Source organism: Oncorhynchus kisutch, linkage group LG27 (genome assembly GCF_002021735.2).
Source record: "Oncorhynchus kisutch isolate 150728-3 linkage group LG27, Okis_V2, whole genome shotgun sequence".
NCBI lineage: Eukaryota > Metazoa > Chordata > Actinopteri > Salmoniformes > Salmonidae > Oncorhynchus > Oncorhynchus kisutch.
Window position 1 is genome coordinate 28987054 of NC_034200.2, and position 25198 is coordinate 29012251.

The 25198-nt window shown below is 42.7% G+C and overlaps 1 protein-coding gene across 1 annotated transcript in view; it reads left to right on the plus strand.

Annotated features, from left to right (window-relative positions):
• Nucleotides 1-25198, plus strand: part of LOC109872068 (choline transporter-like protein 5-A) — a 54145-nt gene that overhangs the window by 873 nt on the left and 28074 nt on the right. The window lies entirely within an intron of this gene.

The window sequence follows — 25198 nt, forward strand, 5'->3', positions numbered from 1 at the left end:
GCACTAAACCTTGAGCACAAATCACACAGGCAGTCAATACACATTTAAGTGCGCAGAGAATTTTATGATGCAAGAAAGATGTTATATTATTGTCAACATTAAAATGACCTTCTCTATTTTCTGATGCGTTCCACAAAAAAACATTCCTAGTCTACTTCTGGTTTTCAAGGACATTAAGCCACCACGAAACACTAGTCTACTGGCTATTGTTGCTGTGTTTTTCATAATTACAGGATATTTCCCTCTGCTCTACTGAATACCAGGCTCTCTGTGACAGTCGATTGGTATTGGAGTGCCCGCTGGCTACAGCAACCTGCACTGTTTCTGGAATGCAGTATCATTCTGCTCAGTCAAAATAATTTGTCAGGTGTGCATCAGAGGAGACTGGTGGGAGGTGTTGTAGGAGGATGGCCTTATTGTAATGGCTGGAATGGAATGAATGAAACGGAATCAATGTGGTTTTGGTATGTTTGATACCATTCCAGCCATTTACAATGAGGTGTCCTCCTATAGCTCCTCCCACCAGCCTCTGGTGTGCATGTGTATAGTCTGCCATTTGAGTGAAAGAGTTGGATGTGCACCAGACCAGTATAAACCAGTATTATGTTCACAGGCCCGAATGCCTCATTCCTTAGCAGAGTGGGGAAATGGTTCTCTCACTTGAACAATCCATTGTTGGATGCAGTGCAGGTGTGGCGGTGAGGTGTGTGAATGTGTTCTGGGGTAGAGCTGATTGACCACTAATTCTGGTGCTATATATTGGCTGGTTTATTACAATAACGGTTAATTCAATGATAAGTTTAACATTAATGCGCACCAGTTATTTTTTAAATATTACCCCTAAAACTACTACTACTACTTTCAATGTTGTGACTATCATGGTCCCGTTAACCCATATTAGCAGACTTATTTTATTTCTAACTTAACGATAAGTAGCCTTTACGAGAGGAATGTTATCAGTAAAATGTCTGTGATTCGCACTGATGACCAGGGTTCAGTATTTGGTGGGTGACACTGCAAACTCCAAAAAACAGACATCACTGGCTTGGGTGTCATTACCTAGGTGACTACAGTGTAGGGCTGGAGGTGGTGCAGTGTAGCGAGGAAGAGAGTAGGCCAGTGTGTCTTTGTACTTGGAGAAGTTTCTCTCCCCTGTTTACAAAGGCTTATGAATAATGAAGCAGCTCCCCCGTGGTGTCTCTGCTGCATCGTTCTGAACCAGAGATGTGGTTTTAATCTGTTAGTTTCTTCCCTCGAGCTGCCTGGCAACGGTGTGTGCGGGAGGGAAACTGCTGACAGTCCTCCTAATGGTTGCTGGATACGGTAGCTGTGTGGTTCCTCATGATTTTCAAAGGCTCCTATCTCCTCTGAACGATTTCTTTCTTCTGAAGAACATATTTTCTCTGCATGCTGCTGCTTCCCTGTCTCTGTTCCTGTTTTTCATTTCTGTCTTCTCACAGTTTAAAGCTTGCTTTGTGTGTGTGTGTGTGTGTGTGTGTGTGTGTGTGTGTGTGTGTGTGTGTGTGCCCACATTGAAATTAAGATAATGATGATCCGTGAGGAAATTAATGACCGGAAACATTTGTTTGAGAATAAAGGCTCAATTCCAGTGAGAGGACACTGTATATTACAAGAGATAATATGCTTAAGACATTAGAAACCAACCAATACAGACCAACCAAATACACACTTTCGCAGACCATATCAACTGCTTGATTCCTGTGTAATATAGTTACTGGAATAGCCACAGGGATTTAGTCCATTGACTGCAGTTTGTTCTGGTTTTGCATCATTCCAGATGTGTGTTTTTTAGAGAACCTCAAACATTAAATCCAAAAGGCTTGAGCGTGCATAACTATTCACCCCCCCCCCCCCCCCCCTCCTCCAAAGTCAATACTTTGTAGAGCGACCTTTTGCAGCAATTACAGCTACAAGTATAGTGGGGTATGTCTCTATAAGCGTTGCGCATTTAGCCCCTGGGATCTTTGCCCATTCTTCAAGGCAAGACTGCTCCAGCTTCTTCAAGTTGGATGGGTTCCACTGGTGTACAACAATATTTAAGTCATACTACAGATTCTCAATTTGATTGAGGTCTGGGCTTTGACTAGGCCATTACAAGACATTTAAATGTTTCCCCTTAAACCACTCGAGTGTTGCTTTAGCAGTATGCTTAGGGTCATTGTCCTGCTGGAAGGTGAACCTCCCTCCCAGTCTCAAATCTCTGGAAGACTGAAACAGGCTTCCCTCAAGATTTTGCCTGTATATAGCGCCATCAATCATTCCTTCAATTCTGACCAGTGTCCCAGTCCCTGCCGATGGGAAAAATATCCCCACAGTGTGATGCTGTCACTACCATGCTTCATGATGTTCTTGGGGTGATGAAGTGTTTGGTTTGCGCCAGACATGGCATTTTGCTTAATGGCCAAAAAGCGCAATTTTAGTCTCACCTGACCAGAGTACCTTCTTCCATGTGTTTGGGGAGTCTCCCACATGCCTTTTGGTGAACACCAAACGTGTTTGCTTATTTTTTTCTTCAAGCAATGGCTTTTTTTCTGGCCGCTCTTCCTTAAATCTCAGCTCTGTAGAGTGTACGGCTTAAGGAAATAGTTATTCTGGAAAACCTGTCAATTTTTGGAAATAATTTTGCAACCTTACTCTTGGTTATTCATTTTGGCAGTCAGGTTTTGTTCATTCCCTTCCCTTTCCTTTTTTTTTTTTTATCTCCTCATTATGCTTGTAAACTTCTCACCAAATGGTAAAATCACAGATGTGAATGAACATATTTTAGGTGAGGCTAGAGAATAAAAGTCTTGAATTATTCAGTGTTTTAGGAATTGAGATTGAATTTTTTATGAGGTGACATCAATAATAGATTTTTTTAAATGTCTCTGTAGTAAAGGATGATCTATCTCTACTGTATTTTACACCTGGTTACCCTCAAATGGGTGGAAGTCATCCTGAGAAGTCTGGCAACACACACAAATGGAAAATGGTTTATGGAACAAAGACAGGACATGAATCGCTTGTCCTTGTGAATATAACTGTACACCATAGGTAGGTTGGTTTGTTTGCATTGTCTATTGGTGCTCTTTTTTCTTGCTGTCAAATGACAGTTTTCACTTGTGGTTACACATTTATGTCTTTACCTTGTGAGTTGTCAGTCTGGAAAGATCCTTGAGACATCCCTACCCCATTGAAGTTGACATTTTAAATGATAATTTCTAGGGTCAGGTAAGTGTTCTGGTTAGGTAGAGATGTCCCAAGGATGCTGAATGGCACTGATCCTACATGATTATAGTAGACAATACTTCAGAGTTCTGTTTCTTTGGTATGTTATTGACTGTACGGTAATGATTCTATGAGGGCAGATCAGTATGACATGTATGGTATACAGAAATTGGTTGTGATAAATTGTTATCATCAGATTAATAAAGAGCTGCAAGCTGTTTTTTCTAAGACAATAGAGAATCTTTACCTTTCATCCTCACTCCCTAAACCTAAAGGATTTACAGAGCCCAGATAAAAAACTAAAGCATGAAACGCACAGATTCTCACTGCCAATAGCTACTTATCACAGTGGGAGGCCATTCCTTTTCTTGCTCGAAACAAAAGCAGTATCACTGCACCAAATTCCCTAGTTTCAGACTCCTAATTATCCTTACACCTCTGAAGACTCGAGGCACTTCCATGCCAGTCGGATGAACTTGTTTTGTATCTGAACACTCAAACTTGTTTCTCCACCGACTGTTGGGTAAGAGGAACCATGAGGTGTTTACAACACTCGGTGGAGACTAGAGATCCTGACTGGCAATTGCATGTCCAGCATTACGTTACAGCCTTATTCTAAAATTGATGAGTGGTCAAATCATTTTTGTTAATCTACAAACAATGCCCCATAATGACAAAGCGAAAACAGGTTATTAGAAATGTTTGCAAATGTATTAAAAATAAACATACCTTATGTAAATAAGTATTCAGATCCTTTGCTATGAGACTTGTAATTGAGCTCCGGTGCATCCTGTTTCCATTGATCATCATTGAGGTGTTTCTACAACTTGATTGGAGTCCACCTGTGGTAAATTCAATTGATTGGGCATGATTTGGAAAGGTACACACCTGTCTATATAAGGTCCCATGGTTGACAGTGGATGTCAGATCAAAAACCAAGCTATGAGGTCTAAGGAATTGTTTGTAGTGCGCCGAGACAGGATTGTGTCGAGGCACAGCTCTGGGGAAGGGTCCCAAAACACATCTACTTATTTAAAGGGTTTTTCTTTATTTTTATTATTTTCTACATTGTAGAATAATAGTGAAGACATAAAAACTATAAAATTAAGTAGTAACCAAAATATTTTATATTTGAGATTCTTCAAAGTAGCCTCCCTTTGCCTTGACAGCTTTACACACTCTGGCAAGAGTGTTTTTGGAAACTGATCTGCCGGCCTACGAATGGGAGTCGCCACCAGTTGCCCATCCCTGGTGTAGGATTTGTATCTGGATGTGGGGCAGTGAGGGATTGTCTTTGGAACATCGTTTTGAAGACAAGATGAGTTGGGGAGGGATGGTTTCTGAGAGAAAGAGTGAGAACATGATGCATGTATGTGAAAGACACCTTCTCCCAGGTGATGTGTGTTCAGACGGAGGGAGTAGGACAGGCAGGATTATCTCTGGGTGACAGGCCGGGATTATCTCTGTCCTCATACAAATCACTGTCTGAGGATAGATAAGGCCTTGCCAGCAAATAAACATCAACACACACACATCATTGACAACACCACACCAATAGCCCTCAAACCTCCACCGACATGTAGTCTGTGAAAACAGGCGTATATTCTGGCCCCTATTTACTTTACACTGAACAAAAATATAAATGGAACATGCAACAATCAACGATTTTACTGAATTACAGTTCATATAAGGAAATCAGTCATTTGAAATAAATCAATTAGGCCCTAATCTATGGATTTCACATGTCTGTTGGTCACAGATGCATTAAAAAAGGTATAAATACATAGGAGATAATGGGTGACACCTGGTGATGGGTGGAGACAAACACAAGACAGGTGAAACAGATTAGGGTGTGACACGCAGGTGAAGGAGCTGGATGTGAAGCACCGGGGTTGGCGTGGTTGTACGTGGTTGTGAGGCCGTTTGGACAGACTTCCAAATTCTCTAAAACGACATTGGAGATAATTAATATTCAATTCTCTGGCAACAGCTCTGGTGAACATTCTTGCAGTCAGCATGCCAACTGCACGCTGCCTCAACTTGAAACATCTGTGGCATTGTGTGACACAACTGCACATTTTAGAGTGGCCTTTTATTGTCCCCAGCACAAGGTGCACCTGTGTAATGATCATGCTGTTTAACCTGCTTTTCAACATGCCACACCTGCCAGGTGGATGGATTATCTTGGCAAAGGAGAAATGCTCACTAACGTTTTATGTTTAAGTTTACAGGGATGTAATCAAGTTTGTGCTCACAATGTGAGAGAAATAAGGTGTTTGCATCTGGAACATTTCTGGGATCTTTTATTTCAGCTCATAAAACATGGGACCAACACTTTACATGTTTCATTTTTATTTTTGTTCAGTGTACATTACCACTATTCACAAAAATGGATGTGAGCTGTTGCTAGAGCAATTTGCATAAATGAGATTTTTCCCATTGCACTGTACACTTGACTTGTTTCTCTGAGAGGCCTGTTTGGGAGGACCTCACTGAAGATGGTTTCTGTTGTCTGTTTGTCTCCTAGTGCCTCTGTCCCCTCTTTGCTCATTGACATGCATAACAAGGGACCAGTACTGTATCTGGGAGTTACAGATGACTGACAGTTCATCCTCACAGGGAATATGCATGAACTGAATAACTACCAAATCTTCAGAACTTTTACACTGACGTGCAACTGGAAATATTATGTTAATAGGCATGGTCCATGTGAAATTACATACGTAAATACATTGAAAATAGTAGTGCCCTCAAATGACTTCCTCTTTTTTTGGGGTGGGGGAAAGTAGCGTTCTGTATGGGGTGGCATTTAATACATAAATGAGCAGTGTGTATGACTGAACTTTCCCATAGTTCAACACTTCTCTTATGATTCTCAACAACAGTCTTGAATCTATTGCTGGATTGTTTCTTGTTTTGTAGTTGGATGCTTTTGTTGTTCTGGACTGGACTGCTGTGATTGCTCTGTCATCAAGTGTACTTGCTGGAAGACTCCCTGTAGGTTTGACTCAGAGTAAACAACAGTCTGTTTGATAAACTTCCCTTCGGAGAGTAACTAGTAGGTACTTTATCTTACTGTAAGGTAAACACAAGTTCATTGCGTGAGAGATGTTTGTGTTTGTGTAGACTAGAGGGAACGAGCTGATATTTTTGGATTGTTTGTGGGACTGGGTCCTTGAGGAGAACTCTGTGAGAGTGACAGTTCAAGTCTAGTATCATGCTAGCAGCTGACTATCATCCGTGGTGTGTATGTATGTATTCTGTATGCGCATGCATGTTCGCTCAAATCTCGGTCTAAGGAAGTGAAATTAGTTAATTTGTTGAGAAAATGAAGGTCATTCCCACGGACTCGCACATCCACAGGCAAAAATAAATGCTCCACTGTATAAACCCCCCAAACCCATCATGCATGTTCTTCAACATACTCTCTCTCCCAGACAGGCCAGCTTAACTTAGCTTTGTCCTTGTGTAACCGATGTGAAATGGCTAGCTAGTTAGCGGTGGTGTGCGCTAATAGCGTTTCAATCACTCACTCTGAGGCCTTGAAGTAGTTGTTCCCCTTGCTCTACAAGGGCTATGGCTTTTGTGGCGTGATGGGTAATGATGCTTTGAGGGTGGCTGTTGATGTGTGCATGAGGGTCCCTGGTTCGAGCCCAGGTAGGGGAGAGGGACGGAAGCAATACTGTTACATTGATGCTGTTGACCCGGATCACTGGTTGCTGTGGAAAAGGAGGAGGGGGGGTGAGTGTAACCAATGTGAAATGGCTATCCAGTTAGCGGTGGTGCGCGCTAATAGTGTTTCAATCTGTGACATCACTCGCTCTGAGGCCTTGAAGTAGTTGTTCCCCATGCTCTGCAAGGGCTGTGGCCTTTGTGGCGCAATGGGTAACGATGCTTCGTGGGTGTCAGTTGTCGATGTGTGCAAAGGGTCCCTGGTTCAAGCCCAGGTAGGGGCGAGGAGAGTAAGCTAAACTGTTACACTTGTCTACTGTAAGACATTCAGTAGAATTTAAGAAATTATAAATCCTTAGAATCTAAGACATTCTGGGTCTTTGAAGTGACAATTCCTACTAGCGTTCAGCTACTAAGTGGGAGTGTCAAGCTCAGCGTTGACTTCATTAATGCTCATTACGTGCTATTAGCTGTCTTGTTTGCTGGATTTCCCAGGGATTCTGGAGAGATTTAGCGAGGTGGATTGAAGGTCTGTGTGTAGGTAAACCCAGAAAGGAGAGGATCTCCCTTTCATAAGGTTTTATTGAGCGCTGTAGATTAGAATGAACTGTAATGGGTTCTTAGATGGGTTTGTTTGTCTATGGCGGGGGTAGGCAACTAGATTCAGTCGCTGGCTGATTTTTGTTGGTTCGCATGGTCGTGTGCCGGAACTGAATTATAATAATTTGTACACTGCAAATTGACCACAACCAAAAAGAGATTGTATTTGAAAATAACAATAAATTCTTACCTTGATTACGTTGAGACATAATCACATACCGTTATGTCTCTTTTTAATTTAATTTAAAATTTATTTAACAGCTTTCCTAAATTAAACTAATTTTTAGCTGATTTCATGGTCATTTTAAGATGACTAAAACTTTGGGGGACCACTCGCGGTACGGTTTTGTTGCTTGTTTGGGTTAGGTAGAGAGGGTAGGCCATATCCATACTAACCGTTTGGTTGTCTGTGTTAGTATGGATATGCCTACCCTCTCTACCTAACACAGACAACCAAACTGTTAGTATGGATATGGCCTACCCTCTCTACCTAACACAGACAACCAAACTGTTAGTATGGATATGCCTACCCTCTCTACCTAACAGTTTGGTTGTCTGTGTTAGGTAGAGAGGGTAGGCCATATGAGTTCTGTTATACTCACAGACATCATTCAAACAGTTTTAGAAATTTCAGAGTGTTTTCTATCCAATACTACTAATAATATGCATATATTAGCATCTGGGACTGAGTAGGAGGCAGTTCACTCTGGGCACGCTATTCATCCAAAAGTGAAAATGCTGCCCCCTATCCCAAAGAAGTTTTAACAGTAACACACAGACAACCGTCAGCCCCTCAGGTCTCTCTCCTACAGACACTGTCATCGGTTCTGTGATGACTGAATCTTGTGCTTGGTGTTACATCATGTTTATTTTCTGTCTGATGTCTCATAGTTATTTGAGTAAATGACTCATTTCAATGTGATGGGCAAGTTGTAACTTAACCACTGAGGAACTTTGGATTACAGTGGTATTATTCTGCAGAGTGACAGGGGAGTGAGGAAAGTCAAAGGGAGGAGAAGTGTAATTAACAGAGGAAAGTGTCAGGCTACAGTTTGACATGACTGTGATGGTTAACTGCAGAGAGAAGGCATCACAAAGTCAAAGGGAGGAGAAGTGGGGAAATGGGAGCTAGCCGGGGAGGGGATTCCTCTAGGGGTGGATCAGAGAAGGCTGGTGGAGCGTGGAGAGTACCCAGGAACGAGTCCAGGCTGTCCTGGACTGCTGGAGCCACCTGCCAGACACACCAGTAGTCCTCTGCCCCCTCCCTGCCATTGAGTTTACATGGATGGGGGTGGGAGTGTGTTTAAGGGAATGGTATGTGCGTGCCTGATCTATGGTCCTGTATTCATGCGTGATTCTACATGCGTTTGCATACTGTACTGTGGATGTTTGGAATTTAAGATTTCTGTAACAGGTGTTGTGGTACAATGAGTAGCAGGAGAGAGAGTAGCTGTCAGTATTGGAGGTGAGAGGAGACAGTACTGTATGTTATTATTGGAGGGGAGAGGAGACAGTACTGTATGTTATTATTGGAGGGGAGAGGAGACAGTACTGTATGTTATTATTGGAGGGGAGAGGAGACAGTACTGTATGTTATTATTGGAGGGGAGAGGAGACAGTACTGTATGTTATTATTGAAGGTGAGAGGAGACAGTACTGTATGTTATTATTGAAGGTGAGTTACGCTCTGTGATGAGATGAGGCAGTATGTCAGTATTGGAGATAGGTTTGCACATTTTGGGGAATATTCAGAGGTGGAAACTTTCCGTGGGAATTAACGAGAATATATGGGAATTAACTGAAATGTATAGAAATTAATACCATTTAAATGTATATGTGTTTTTGCATTGGATATAAACTCAACAAAAAAAGAAAGGTCCCTTTTTCAGGACCCTGTCTTTCAAAGATAATTTGTAAAAATCCAAATAACTTCACAGATCTTCATTGTAAAGGGTTTAAATAAACACTGTTTCCCATGCTTGTTCAATGAACCATAAACAACTAATGAACATGCACCTGTGGAACGGTCGTTAAGACACTAACAGCTTACAGACGGTAGGCAATTAAGGTCACAGTTATGAAAACTTAGGACACTAAAGAGGCCTTTCTACTGACTCTGAAAAACAGCTAAATAAAGATGCCCAGGGTCCCTGCTCATCTGCGTGAACATGCCTTGGGCATGCTGCAAGAAGGCATGAGGACTGCAGATGTGGCCATCAAATAAATTTCAATGCCTGTACTGTGAGACGCCTAAGACAGCGCTACAGGATGGACAGCTGATCGTCCTTGCAGTGGCAGACCACGTGTAACAAAACCTGCACAGGATCGGTACATCCGAACATCACACCTGCGGGACAGGTACAGGATGGCAACAACAACTGCCCGAGTTACACAAGGAATGCACAATACCTCCATCAGTGCTCAGACTGTCCGCAATAGGCTGAGAGAGGCTGGACAGAGGGCTTGTAGGCCTGTTGTGAGGCAGGTCCTCACCAGACATCACCGGCAACAACGTCGCCTATGGGCACAAACCCACTGTCGCTGGATTTCCTTAGCTCTCTTGTAGTGTGTATCCATTGTTTTCAGTGCCATGATGTCCTCGAGGAGCAGATTCAATGCATGAGCAGCACAGCCAATGGGTAGGATGTGAGGGTAGGACTCCTCCACTTTAGACCAAGCAGCCTTCATGTTCGCAGCATGGTCTGTCACCAGTGCAAATCCCTTCTGTGGTCCAAGGTCATTGATGACTGCCTTCAGCTCATCTGCAACGTAGAGACCGGTGTGTCTGTGCTCTTGTAGAATACTGGTTGTGGGGTGGAGATTATGTAGTTAATTATTCCTTGCCCACAAACATTCGACCACCCATCAGAGATGATTTCAATACAGTCTGCTTTCTCTATGATTTGCTTGACCTTCACTTAAACTCTGAACTCTGCATCCAGCAAATCAAATGAGTAGATTAAACATGTCTGGTTGGAGGGGTGTATACTGGGCGAAGAACATTCAGAAATCTCTTCCAATACACATTGCCTGTGAGCACCAGAGGTGAACCAGCTGCATACACAGCTCAAGCAAGACATTCATCAGCATTTATCTGACTACGTTCCTCCATTGAGTCAAAAAAACTTCTGATTCCAGGAGGACATGAGCTGTTGCTATCGATAAGATGTCTGATTCATCATTTTCACTTCGAATAGAGGTAGAGGGACTTTTGTCAGAGGTTATGTGCGCTGAGGAAACTTGATGATTAATCAACTCCTTTGTAAGATAAATGTTTTAACATGTATGGAAACAGGTGAATTAACACTCCTCAGTTAGCAGGTTCAAGCAAGCTAAAACCCACATGATTTAAAAACACTTTGCTGTAGGCTACTATTTACTAGTTAACAAAAAATTATGTATGTCATATAAAATATATCCACCCCACCCAGTACTGTAATCAAATCTTACCAGAAAGCATGTGTCCTTGGCTCAGACAGTGTAGTAGTGTGGGCTCAATAGCATCTCATTAGTGTGCAAGATCTTGAGAATCAACTGTACATGCGATAGAAGAGCGCACTGCACAGGTGATGGTAGAATGTGCTGTGCATGCAGAGGGTTGCAATTCCATTGAATTGGGGATAGTTTAAACAAAATATGCCACAAGACCTAGAATTGCCTTATGTGTATCCCACAAAAAAGGTTCACTGTTATAAGCTAACTTTTTAAAAATGAATTTAAGCAAAATTCCCAAACTTCCCATGGAAAAATTCTGGTAATTTAGCGGAAGGTTTCTGACCCTTTGCAACCCTATTTGGAGGTGAGAGGAGACAGTACTGTATGTCAGTATTGGAGGTGAGTCACACTCTGTGCTGAGATGAGATAGAACTGTGTTATTACTGGAGGTGACCTTAGTGTGGAGTTGACAGATACTGCAGAGGGATATCTTTGGTTATATCACCAGAGGTAGCGTTCCAGTGTACTACTAAACTCCCAGCTCTAAAGGTCAGGGCTGTCTGAGAATGGACAGTGACAGAGAAGGTGCAATACTCTATTCTGCTTTGTGGTTTCTGTCTACATGCGTAATGCCAGAGACATGTATTGAAATACGCTACATGACCAAAATAATATGGTCACCTGCCCTTCGAACATCCCCCTTCCAAAATCATGGACATTAATATGGAATTTGTCCCCCATTTCCTGCTATAACAGCCTCCCCTCTTCTGGGAAAGCTTTCCACTAGATGTTGGAATATTGCTTTGGGGACTTGCTTCCATTCATACACAAGCATTAGTGAGGTCAGGCACTGATGTTGGGCGATTAGGCCTGGCTCGCAGTCGGCATTGCAATTCATCCCAAAGGTGTTAGATGGCGTTGAGGTCAGGGCTCTGTGCAGGCCAGTGAAGTTCTTCCACACCGATCGACAAACCATTTCTGTGTGAACCTCGCTTTGTGCACAGGGGCATTGTCATACTGAAACCTGAAATGGCCTTCCCCAAACTGTTGCCACAAAGTTGGAAGCACAGAATCGTCTGGAATGTCATTGTATGCTGTAGCCTTAAGATTTCCCTTCACTGGAACTAAGGGGCCTTGCACCATTATTCCTCCTCCACCAAACTTTACAGTTGTCACTATGCAATGGGGCAGGTAGTGTTCTCCTGGAATCCACCAAACCCAGATTCATCCGCCGGACTGCCAGATGGTGACGCCTGATCTATCACTCCAGAGAACGTGTTTCCACTGCTCCAGAGTCCAGTGGCAGCTTTACCCTACTACAGCCGACACTTGGCATTGCGCATGGTGATCTTAGGCGTGTATTAGGCAGCTCGGCCATGGAAACCAATTTGATGAAGCTCCTGACATACAGTCATTGTTCACCCGGCAGTCCCGTTGTGTGGCCTTGGCAGTTGAGACGCTGTTGCTCTTAGACATTTCCACTTCACAATAAAAGCACTTCCAGTTGACCGGGGCAGCTCTAGCAGGGCAGACATTTCCACTTCACAATAAAAGCACTTCCAGTTGACCGGGGCAGCTCTAGCAGGGCAGACATTTCCACTTCACAATAAAAGCACTTCCAGTTGACCGGGGCAGCTCTAGCAGGGCAGACATTTCCACTTCACAATAAAAGCACTTCCAGTTGACCGGGGCAGCTCTAGCAGGGCAGACATTTTATGAACTGACTTGTTGGAAATGTGGCATCCTATGACGGTGCCACGTTGAAAGTCACTGAGCTCTTCAGTAAAGCCATTCTACTGCTAATGTTTGTCTATGGAGATTGCATGGCTGTGTGCTCGATTTTATACACCTGTCAGCAACAGGTGTGACTGAAAGAGCCGAATCCACCGATTAAAAAAAATATTATTATTATTTTATTTTTATTTATACATATATATATTTGTTTTGAATGGGTGTCCACATACATTTTTTACATACACTATATAAAACAAAAGTATGTCTCTGTCTAAATGATGCTATCTGACTTATTTTGGAAGAAATGAGTATTTCGTAACTTTGCAGGGTATGCATCCTACTCTTAATTCAAATACCCTTGGTAGTGCAGGGCTTACACACGTACACAAAACAAAATAGATTTTCACAGCTGATTGAGGATGGTGCTTTGTGTTGCAGTAATGGCCTCCTTTCAGTGCATGCTAATAATGAGAATGCCAAAATGAGTGAAACGGAGGCTCTGAGTAGAGTAATGACACTGCCACATTCTGTGCAATAAGAAATTGCTTTTGGTTTTCACAAAATCAATAGCGGTTCAATTAGAGATACTCTTTGCACTGAATGACTTTCTAGAATTGCATAATTGTGTCATTATTGCTATGTGTAACTTTGCGTGTGTGTGCCATTTATTACAAATTGATTGCTAAATGTTTAACTACGGAGTACATTCATTTCACCCTGGGGAACGCATAGTAATATAAATGTAAAATAAGGTGTTGTATCTAACAAAGTGCTCCATTTCCTTTTCACACATATACAAGCTGATTTCATCACGTTTTCCAGCTAGATTTTGTATAACGTTACCAGTTGGCATCAGGAGAGTTTGACTGGCCCAGAGCCTTAGTTTTTATGTAATAGCCTCTCTTTTCTTTCTCCCTCTTTATTCCCCCAACTACTCCGCTTGCCATTTTTCCCCCATTTTTTTGTTGTTAACTCTTTGATATAGTTTCTGTTCTGTGTTTTTCTTATTATTCAAAACTCCTCTAGCCAGCCCCCCCATCTCCTTACATCTCTGTTTTCGTTCTGCGTCAGACGGTCTCAAAGGCTCGCGTTGACAGCCGCTCTCTCTCTCTCTCTCTCTGTGTGTGTTCTTCCGAAGCCCCGGAGGCCTTGTCTCTCTCCTGAGGTGACCCCTCCCCCCAGCGACGCCTCTAGCTGGAACAGAGACACACTGCACACCCACCAGAGCACTCATTCACAATCAAACCTCAGCAGGACAATGATGATGGTGACAGGGAGGATGTAGGTCCCCGTCTTCCCACTGGGCACAGACATCAATTCAACGTCTATTCCACGTTTGTTCAATGTAATTTCATTGAAACGACATGGAAACAACATTGATACAACCTGTGTGTGTGTGTCCGTCCAGTGGGTTATCTCTTCACTTAGGTTGTCTCAAGACTTTCAATTCATCCGTGTTGAAATGTTGTTTGATAGGGACTATGATTGACAGGGATGATGTAAGTGAGAGCTGGAGTTGCTGATGTTTCAGATTGTCAACACTTTCTTGGCTTTGGGAAACACAGACGTATGCACATCCACGCACAAACACACGCCTCTGTCTTGTGTATACACATTTTGAGTGACGATGCCAGAGAAACATAGACACATCTCACAAATGGTTGGACAAGTTGCCAACCACAAGGCTCACTGTACTGTCTGTCCTCCTTCTCAATCATCCAGCACCCCCTTAATTAATCTTCACATCCTTTCATGCAAAAAATCTGTTGTTACAGCAGCTTAGATGCTATTGTAGTTTCTAATTACCAGGCTTCTGTTGAAAAGAGAGAAATTAAGCAGCAATCTGGTGCCTAATTAGGCTTTGATTCCTGATTTGTTTTGTGCAGAGGGTCTCATTCAGATGTGTGTGTGTGTGCGTCATGCTGTAGTGTGGGCGAGGGTAATATGATATGACACTGCTGATTTAAAGAAGGGCCATGGGTGCTCTCCACTTTGACACAACTTTATTTGAATCTCTCTCTAACATAATAAATGCCATTTAGCAGATGCTTTATTTCAAAGCGACTAACAGTCATATGTGCATATATTTTACATACTTCCCAGGGCCACCTGTAATGATACAATGTTTAACTGTGAAAATACATGAGAGTGGAGTCTTTAACAGGTCTGTGTAGGAGGGTATCACTCACACACACACACACAGTCTTGTTATACTGTGCCAGTGAAGATCAACTCGATATCTATCCTGTTTTGTGGGCTACACTGCCACCCACTCACTCTCTATTACTTTAAGACTCTGTGTTACTCTCATTTACCTCCCAGGCACTCAAATTATTACACTCAGATACAACCAAGAAGATGTCTTTAAAATACCATGTTTACTTTGTTTAGGCTCTCTAGTTTTGTATTTTGGATAATTAGCCTATTTCTCTAATTCTATGTAAACAAATATTTACTTTGTGAGCCAATATTTGTCTTTGTGCACATACTTGGTCCAGTTAAACTCTTAGTTGCATTCGCCTTCTACCAGATTATTGATTTTTTACAGAAATAGTCTTTGTAGACATCCCTTATCAATACTATAGGTGCCCCAGGCAGGCCCTGACAGTGCCTTAATTTGATCGTATCTGAACAGGCTATAACCACCTGTTCAGTATATACAATATACAATATCATATTGTAACTTGTTATTGTAACTCTGTAACTAGCTACTGTATTATACACAATAAGCTGAGACACAACCGTGTGTCAACTCTCTTTGGAGTCCCACATGGTACAGGCTAGGCAGACAGGCTAGGCGGACGAGCGGACAGGCTAGGCAGACAGGCTAGGCAAACAGACAGACGGGCGGACAGGCAAGGCGGACAGACAGATGGGCGGACAGGCTAGGCGGACGGACAGACGGGAGGACAGGCTAGGCGGACGGACAGACTGGAGGACAGGCTAGGCGGACGGACAGACGGGAGGACAGGCTAGGCGGACGGACAGACTGGAGGACAGGCTAGGCGGACGGACAGACGGGAGGACAGGCTAGGCGGACGGACAGACGGGAGGACAGGCTAGGCGGACGGACAGACGGGAGGACAGGCTAGGCGGACGGACAGACGGGAGGACAGGCTAGGCGGACGGAGACAGACAGACAACGGGAGGATAGACAGACAAGAGGACAGTGGAGACTGGAAATGAGTCAATGAAGAAGAGACTGACAGAGACAGAGTTACAGTAGAAGCCTACCACTTCAGCGAGTGGTGACACTGATTTAGGTTGTCTAGGAGACCTCACTACTTATTCAGATTAACCTTCCTGCTCAGGGATTCTCTTTCCTCAGCTCTGTCACATCGATAGTGACACTGGAGACCCAGACAAGGAGATGTCAGTGCTCTAGCCTACATGTTTAAACTTGGCTAAGGCATGTATACAAATATGAGTATATGCTTTGGTAGTGAGTGAGTCTGAACAAAACATTAAGAACACCTTCCTAATATAGAGTTGTACCCCCTTTTTACCCTCAGAATAGCATCAATTCGCCAGGGCATGGACTCTAAGGTGTCGAAAGCATTCCACAGGGATGGTGGCCCATGTTGACTCCAATGCTTCCCACAGTTGTCAAGTTGTCTGGATGTCCTTTGTGTGGTGGACCATTCTTGATACACGGGAAACTGTTGAGCGTGAAAAACCCAGCAGCGTTGCAGTTCTTGACACAAACCAGTGGGCCTGGCACCTACCACCATAACTCGTTCAAAGGCACTTCAATCCTTTGTCTTGCCCATTCACCTGTTGAATGGCATACATACACAATCCATGTCTCAATTGTCTCAAGGCTTAAAAATCCTTCTTTAACCTGTCTCCTCCCTTCATCTACACTGATTGAAGTGGATTTAACAAGTGACATCAATAAGGGATCATAACTTTCACCTGGATTCACCTGGTCAGTCTGTCACGGAATGAGCAGGTGTTCTTAATGTTTTATACACAGTAATTGATGGTTTTTAATCCATGTCTAATGGCTGATAGTTAATGATCCTGTATCATGTCAAATAGAGCACTGCCCATTATGCCTAATCAAGGCACTGTTATCGATATAATGAAGACTCAGAAGCTTGTCATCCGTTGATATTTGAAAATATGAAATATGGAGGGATCCGGCATATTTTTTTGAAAGTGACTTGACAACAATCAATATTTAAACTGCTACACATACTGTCCTAGCTAGCACATAACGTTCTGAGAACCATATGTTTGTTAGAGTTGGTGAGAGTGGTTGTCCTATGGTTATTTTGCATACATCCTACCACAACTTTCTGGGAGTGGTGCAAAATAGTTACTTGGCTTTTGAACATTCTCAGCACATTTAAGGAACTGGACAACATAAGTTATTTTTTGGGTATTTCATTACTTAAACAGAACGTTTCCTAAAAGTTTGAACATGGTTACATTTCATTTACATGTTGGTCATGTTCTAGGAACATTCTCCAACTGGTTTGACATTGGGAATGTTCTCAAATAGTTCATAGAACGTTAAGAAACAACGTTCTTCTGTGGGAATTTCAGTACATCAGGATAACATTTCTTACAGGTTTCCTCAGGGTTCTATTTAAAGTCATGTTCTGAGAATGTTTAGAAAACCTTTCATTAAAAAAAAAAAAAAAAATCCATGTGTCCTATCTGTGCTTGGAGTTTTTTTTAAATCACACACAGTAAGCTAGCAGTGTTATTAAAGGTCTTATTGAAACATCCAGTAAAATGTTTAAGGAAGTTATTAAAAAACCTCTAAATAACCTATAATTTCAGTTCTCAGAGTAACAATAAAACTTTCAAGGAATCAGAGGAAAACGTTCTCAGAACATCCTTGCAACCTTAAAATAAACGTTCCCAGAACAGGCAAAATGTTAACTTCTGTTCTTATGACTGACACTGTGTGTGTGTGTGTGTGTGTGAGGATATGAGAGGAAGGGAAAAGGAAAGGTAAAGAGTAGTATACTTTCTCCCTCTGCCATAACAATGATCTACACAGCCAGTGGATGTGACCTAGTTTAGAACAGGCTGCATCATATTCAACTTTAATACTTGCTAACAAACTAGATCCCATTACTGTGTGGAGCTCCATCTCTCAAGTGTTTTTCTCACGATTTAGTTTTCTTCTCTCTTTTTTTCTACCTTAGCGCTGTAGAGGCAGTTTTGAAATGGCCCTATGGATATGGTGTTCATATTGGCACAGCCTCAGTCTCTGCAGGACTTGTCAATGTCATCCGGAGTTGTCAGTCTCATCAACTTGGACACTGTATATGAAAGCGCAACTAAAAGCCAAGCGTGGTCTGGGTAATCGTCAAGGGTTAAATTGCTATGTATAGAAATGTCAAACACTTCAAGGTAATGGTGATCTAGTATAAAATGACTTATACCTGGACGTTTCCTTCAAGTTCTCTTAGTCTGGTTCTGTCTCTCTACATTCATTGCTCTTGACATACTCTTCCTGGCTGAAGCGTGAGGCTTCAAGATACATTAGCAGGTGGTACTCAGCGTGACAGCCAACTTCGCCTGTTTCCACTTGAGGCCAACTGGTACAATTAGCACAAACATGGACTGGATTGCTTACAAGGGCACTAATACAGCCAGTGTATTCTGCAGTCAATGGGCTGTACAGTCAGTGAGCCTCAGTCAATAAGACGACTTATAGTTGTTGATTTTCTAAAAGCCAGAATGTGTGGTGTTACATCGAGGCGGCCATCTTGTCCATCCATGGTCCAGATGGTGCTTTTGAACTCTGACCCTGCTTTGATTTCGAAGGTGAAAGTATCTGACTTTTAACCTCCACTGTATCCCATTGTATTGCCCAGCAGTGGATAAACCCAGGGGGTCTGAGACTACAGCTACCCCACAGTGCTCTGAGTGCCTGCCTCGCAGGTGTCAGATGAGTTAGGTCCAGCTTATATATTTATACCTACTGTACCGTCGTCATGGATGGATACCTCTCATTTATTCTTCTTACCCAGAATACCCCACTGTGTGGATGAAACTCCGAAGCCAAATAAATGCATGGAGCAGAGAAGGGGAGAGGGAGATAAAGGCCAAGAAGGGGAGATAAAGGCCAAGAAGGAGAGAAATACTATAGATAATGTAAGAGTGAGTGACAGAGGGAAATAAAGAGAGAGCGATAAGCCCCCAAATCAGCAGAGATGAAACTCTATTATTAATGGGTAAGACGTCCTGTGCCAGCATGATAAGAGAGACTGTTACCCTCCATGTAAAATGAATTGTTAGACAGCATTATATTCCCTCACGTTTGGTGCAGGAGAAAGGAAAAGTGTTATTACAAACACAGCTGGGTGTATCACACTCTATATACCACACAGCAAGACCTGCTCTAAATTCACACTTGAGAAAGTGTACTTGTAAAGGCACTAGAAAATAGAGGGGAAAGGGTCTATGGTGGCTAACAGTTTATAATGGCTAAATCACACATTTTACATGGAGCCACTTGAGACTGATGGAATGTGAACACCACCAAGCTCTATTCTATTCAGTCGTGTCTCTATAACTGTAATTTCTACTACCTCCACTATTCGACTACTTGTGTTTTTTGCTCCCCATAGCAATTCTACACTAATTTCCTCCACTATTGCAGATTCCACAACAAGCTATTTTTTTTATCCATTACCAACAAAGCTTCCAAGCAAACAAACCTTTGAACTGCAAACTCAATGTTCCAATTTCAGTTCTTTGATTAAGTACAGAGACATTGTCGTTTGATGACAATATTTGAGAGTTGATCATGGTAGTACAGCAACACCTTTCAACATGTCATTCCGTATTTCTATCTCAAAATGGGGCTATGTCTGTCTGTCTGTCTGTCTGTCTGTCTGTCTGTCTGTCTGTCTGTGTGTCTGTGTGTCTGTGTGATGTATTTCAGAGGGCCGGAAGTGGAGACAGCCAAGACAGGACTAAGTGTTTTTCCTCTACCTCACTGTGTTATTATGATTGAATGATCCCATCTGGCTTCTGTAGGTCGTTGACGCTGGGTATTGGTGTTTGATTCAGGTTGTCTGGAACAAAGCACCTCAATCTATCACTGCTTGTACTGGGAGAGGAGACCAACACACTGGAATAAGCTTCCTCTGTCTTTGTTACAATATCAAGTCTCTCTGTATCTCCGCTGAAGGTAACTAGCTGTAAGTGGGTTTTACTGTTGTAGCACTGAGTCATTGCAGTCGTCCTGTCGTCAGTGTCTCAGGTAAAATACCTGGGATAAAAGTGATACATGTTCATTAGGCCTACCTGGAATGTTGTCATGTGTGAAAGCTATCTTAGAGATGTTGGGCATCTATTCCAACTTCAGTAATTTGCACTTTAAAGCTAGCTATTACACATTAATTAACAAGCGGACATCTTTGAAATAGCTGTTGAGGAATGTAGTGAAAGTCAATGTCTCTCCCTCATTCATTAACTTCCAACGGCATCTGTTAACCCTGAGTCGTAGACAGCGTGTCCTGTGGTCTTCACGACCGTTAACTCACTTGGTTAACACCTCCTGACCATGAAACGCAACCACAACAACCACAGTATTGGGAGCTGCACTTCTGTGAAGAAAAAACCGTTGAGGCTTATGTCCTGGAAATGTTTTTAACTGAAAGACTGCAACAACAACAACTTTTTCTTTTTTCTTTTTTTACAGCATCTGTGTGTTGTGATGCGCCAGGTAGAAATTGCTGTGTCACTGCAACTTCTACTCTTGTTGCGCTTACAGTCAACACATCTCATTACACTCAATTGACCACTCAACCACACAACTCCACCCACGGTCAATCTGTCTGACCGTGACCATTTAGCTGTGAGAACCCTTAGCACCCACTTGACTGTGAGCGTCTGACCATGAGATTGGCCAGCCCAGAGCAGAACCACTCCACTCCTCCTCATCATCCTCTCTGCACACCGCTACACAGCAATCTGCTTGCAGGAGGAACATTGGCGCTTTGAGATTCCTCTGGGCTGCCCCTGACATGCAATAATAGTCCTAATGTGTGTTTTTATTGTAGACCAGGGAATTAAAGCAATATTAAACCCGGGAGACTTCCTGGTAGTTAATGTGCTGGGGAACGTGTGGTGCGTGAGGTGTGGGGAGACTCAAAGCAGGTAGGTAAGGAGAACTGAGAGAGGGAACTCATACCGAATACTAACTTGAAGTACTGTAACTTGACAGGCCTTCCTGTAAGATACAGTCCACTGTCTTACATTTGGTGGCAGCAGTGGGATCTGGACATCTACGAATACATCACTGTTAGTAAACAAACATGCACTTGAAGACCTTGTTGTGCAAGCCTGCCTTACTGTCACCTCCCTTGGCTGTAAAGGTCCACTGTCTTATCAAGATGTTTAAGACTGGTGTGTCTCACACCCCTGTTAGTCTCACCTAGCTTGGCCTATAGACCTTGCTTGGTCCATTTTGACCTGTAGCCCTGACTTGTGTGTTGTACTGAGGAACACAAGGCTAATGTAAACAAGTGCGGCAGGCCAAACTAAACAGGGATTTAGGAGACACCAGCACAGATTGTTGCCATGGTGTTGCTAATGGGATTGTTACAGAAGAGTCAGGATTAAAGTCACTGAGTTACACTATGTGACACAGCCTGAGCCATGCAGGGCCTGAATGACTGGGTGTGTTTACTAGGTCTGAGTCCTCAGCACTGAACATATTTACTGTGTTGCAGAGAGGGTTTTGCTGAACAAACATGCCTATAGACAGAGGGGACATGATACTTGATATCTTCATCATAAGGCCGTATAACAGTGATGTCTTATTTTGGCAACAACATGGCGTCCATACCAGGAAATGATCAAATTACATATTATTTTTCCCATGCTTCGTAAACAACAGGTGTAGACTACTTACGGCCCTTTCCAACAATGCAGAGAGAACAAAAAGATAAATAAAAGAATAACAGGAGGAATAAATACACAATGATACAGTGCCATCGGGAAGATTCAGACCCCTTGACTTTTTCAACATTTTGTTACTTTTCAGCCTATTTCTAAAATGGTATAAATGATTTCATCAATTATCTACACACAATAGCCCATAATGACAAAGTGGAAACAAGATTTTAGAAATGTTTGCAAAAAACCTTATTTACATAAGTATTCAGACCCTTTGACTTTTTCCACCTGTGCTAAATTCAATTCATTGGACATGATTTGGAAAGGCACACACCTGTCTATAAAAGGTCCCACAGTTGACAGAGCATGTCAGAGCAAAAACCAAGCCACGAGGTCAAAGGAATTGTCCGTAGAGCTACAATACAGGTTTGTGTCGAGGCACATACAGTTGAAGTCGGAAGCTTACATACACTTTAGCCAAATACATTTAAACTCAATTTTTCACAATTCCTGACATTTAATCCTAGTAAAAAATCCCTGTCTTAAGTCAGTTAGGATCACAACTTTATTTTAAGAATGTGAAATGTCAGAATAATAGTAGAGTGATTTATTTCAGCTTTTATTTCTTTCATCACATTCCCAGTGGGTCAGAAGTTTACATACACTCAATTAGTATTTGGTAGCATTGCCTTTGAATTGTTTAACTTGGGTCAAACGTTCTGGGTAGCCTTCCACAAGCTTCCCACACTACGTTGGGTGAATTTGGGCCCATTTCTCCCGACAGAGCTGATGAAACTGAGTCAGTTTTGTAGGCCTCCTTGCTCACACACGCTTTTTCAGTTCTGCCCACACATTTTCTATATGATTGAGGTCAGGGCATTGTGATGGCCACTCCAATACCTTGACTTTGTTGTCCTTAAGCCATGTTTCCACAACTTTGGAAGTATGCTTCGGGTAATTGTCCATTTGGAAGACCCATTTGCAATCAAGCTTTCTCTCGAGATGCTGCTTCAATATATCCACATAATATTCCCGCCTCATGATGCCATCTATTTTGTGAAGTGCACCAGTCCCTCCTGCAGCAAAGCACACCCACAACATGATGCTGCCACCCACGTGCTTCATGGTTGGGATGGTGTTCTTCGGCTTGCAAACCTCCCCCTTTTCCCTCCAAACATAACGATGTCTACTTTTGTTTCATCAGACCAGAGGACATTTCTCCAAAAAGTATGATCTTTGTCCCCATGTGCGGTTGCAAACCGTAGTCTAGCTTTTTTATGCCGGTTTTGGAGCAGTGGCTTCTTCCTTGCTGAGCTGCCTTTCAGGTTCTGTCGGTATTGGGCTCGTTTGACTTTGGATATAGATACTTTTGTACCTGTTTCCTCCAGCATCTTCACAAGGTCCTTTGCTGTTGTCCTGGGATTGATTTGCATTTTTCGCACCAAAGTACGTTCATCTCTAGGAGACAGAACGTGTCTCCTTCCTGAACGGTATGACGGCTGCGTGGTCCCATGGTGTTTATACTTGCGTACTATTGTTTGTACAGATGAACATGGTACATTCAGGCATTTGGAAATTGCTCCCAAGGATGAACCAGACCTGTGGAGGTCTACAATTTTGTTTTCTGCGGTCTTGGCTGATTTATTTTTGATTTTCCCATGATGTCAAGCAAAGAGGCACTGAGTTGAAAGGTAGGCCTTGAAATACATCCACAGGTGCACCCCCAATTGACTCAAATTATGTCAATAAGCCTATCAGAAGCTTCTAAAGCCATGACACCATTTTCTGGAATTTTCCAAGCTCTTTAAATGCACAGTAAACTTAGTGTATGTAAACTTCTGACCCACTGGAATTGTGATACAGTGAAATAATCTGTCTGTAAACAATTGTTGGAAAAATTACTTGTGTCGTGCACAAAGTAGATGTCCTAACTAACTTGCCAAAACTATAGTTTGTTAACAAGACATTTATGGAGTGGTTGAAAAGAGTTTTAATGACTCCAACCTAAGTGTATGTAAACTTCCTACTTCAACTGTATGTGTAACCTTTTATTTAACTAGGCAAGTCAGTTAAGAACAAATTCTTATTTACAATGACAGCGTGTACCGGCCAAACCCGGACAACGCTGGGACAATTGTGTGCTGCCCTATGGGACTCCCAATCACAGCTGGTTGTGAATCAGCCTGGATTCTAACCAGAGTGTCTGTAGTGACGCCTCAAGCACTGAGATGCAGTGCCTTAGACCGCTGCGCCGCTCGGGTGCCCAATTTCTGGGGAAGGATACCAAAACATTTCTGCAGCATTGAAGGTCCCCAAGAACACAGTGGCCTCCATCATTCTTAAATGAAAGAAGTTTGGAACCACGAAGACTCTTTCCAAAGCTGGCCGCCTGGCCAAACTGAGCAATCGGGGGAGAAGGGCCTACGTTAGGGAGGTGACCAGGAACCCGATAGTCACTCTGACAGAGCTCCAGAGTTCCTCTGTGGAGATGGGAGAACCTTCCAGAAGGACAACCATCTCTGCAGCACTCCACCAATCAGGCTTTTATGGTAGCGTGGCCAGACAGAATCCATTCCTCAGTAAAAAGCACATGACAGCCCGTTTGGAGTTTGCCAAAAGGCACCTAAAGACTTTCAGACCATGAGAAACAAGATTCTCTGTTCTGATGAAACCAACATTGAACTCTTTGGCCTGAATGCCAAGTGTCACGTCTAGAGGAAACCTGGCACCATCCTTACAGTGAAGCATGGTGGTGGCAGCATCTTGCTGTGGAGATGTTTTTCAGAGGCAGGGACTAGGAGACTAGTCAGGATCGAAGGAAAGATGAATGGAGAAAAGTACAGAGAGCTCCTTGATGAAAACCTGCTCAGGACTTCAGACGGGGGCGAAGGTTCACCTTTCAACAGGACAATGACCCTAAACACAGAGCCAAGACAATGTAGGAGTGGCTTCGGGACATGTCTCTAAATGTCCTTGAGTGGCCCAACCAGAGCCGGGACTTGAACCCAATCAAGCATCTCTGGAGAGAACTGGAAATAGCTGTGCAGCAATGCTCACCATCATATCTGACAGAGCTTGAGAGGATCTGCAGAGAAAAATGGGAGGAAATCCCCAAATACAGGTGTGCCAATCTTGATGCGTCATACCCAAGAAGGCTCAAGGCTGTAATTGCTACCAAAGGTGCTTCAACACAGTTCTGAGTAAAGGGTCTGAATACTTATGTAAATGTGATATTTCCATTTTTTATTATTGATACGTTTGCTAAAATTTTTATACACCTGTTTTGGCTTCGTCATTATGGGTATTGTGTGTAGATTGATGAGGGGGAAAAACTATTTAATACATTTTTGAATAAGGCTGTAACGTAACAATGTGGACGAAGTAAATCAGTCTGAATACATTCCAAATGCACTGTACTGTAGGTACTGATAAAGTCACTAGGCAACAGGATAGATTATAAACGGTAACAGCAGTGTATGTGATGAGTTAAAAGAGTTAGTGCAAAATAGATAGTCCAGGTAACTATTTAGGACCTTCCTCTAACACCGCCTAGTATAGAGGTCGTGGATGGCAGGGAGCTCGGCCCCAGTGATGTGCTGGGCCGTACACACTACATTCTGTAGCGCCGTGTGGTCGGATGCCAAGCAGTTGCCATACC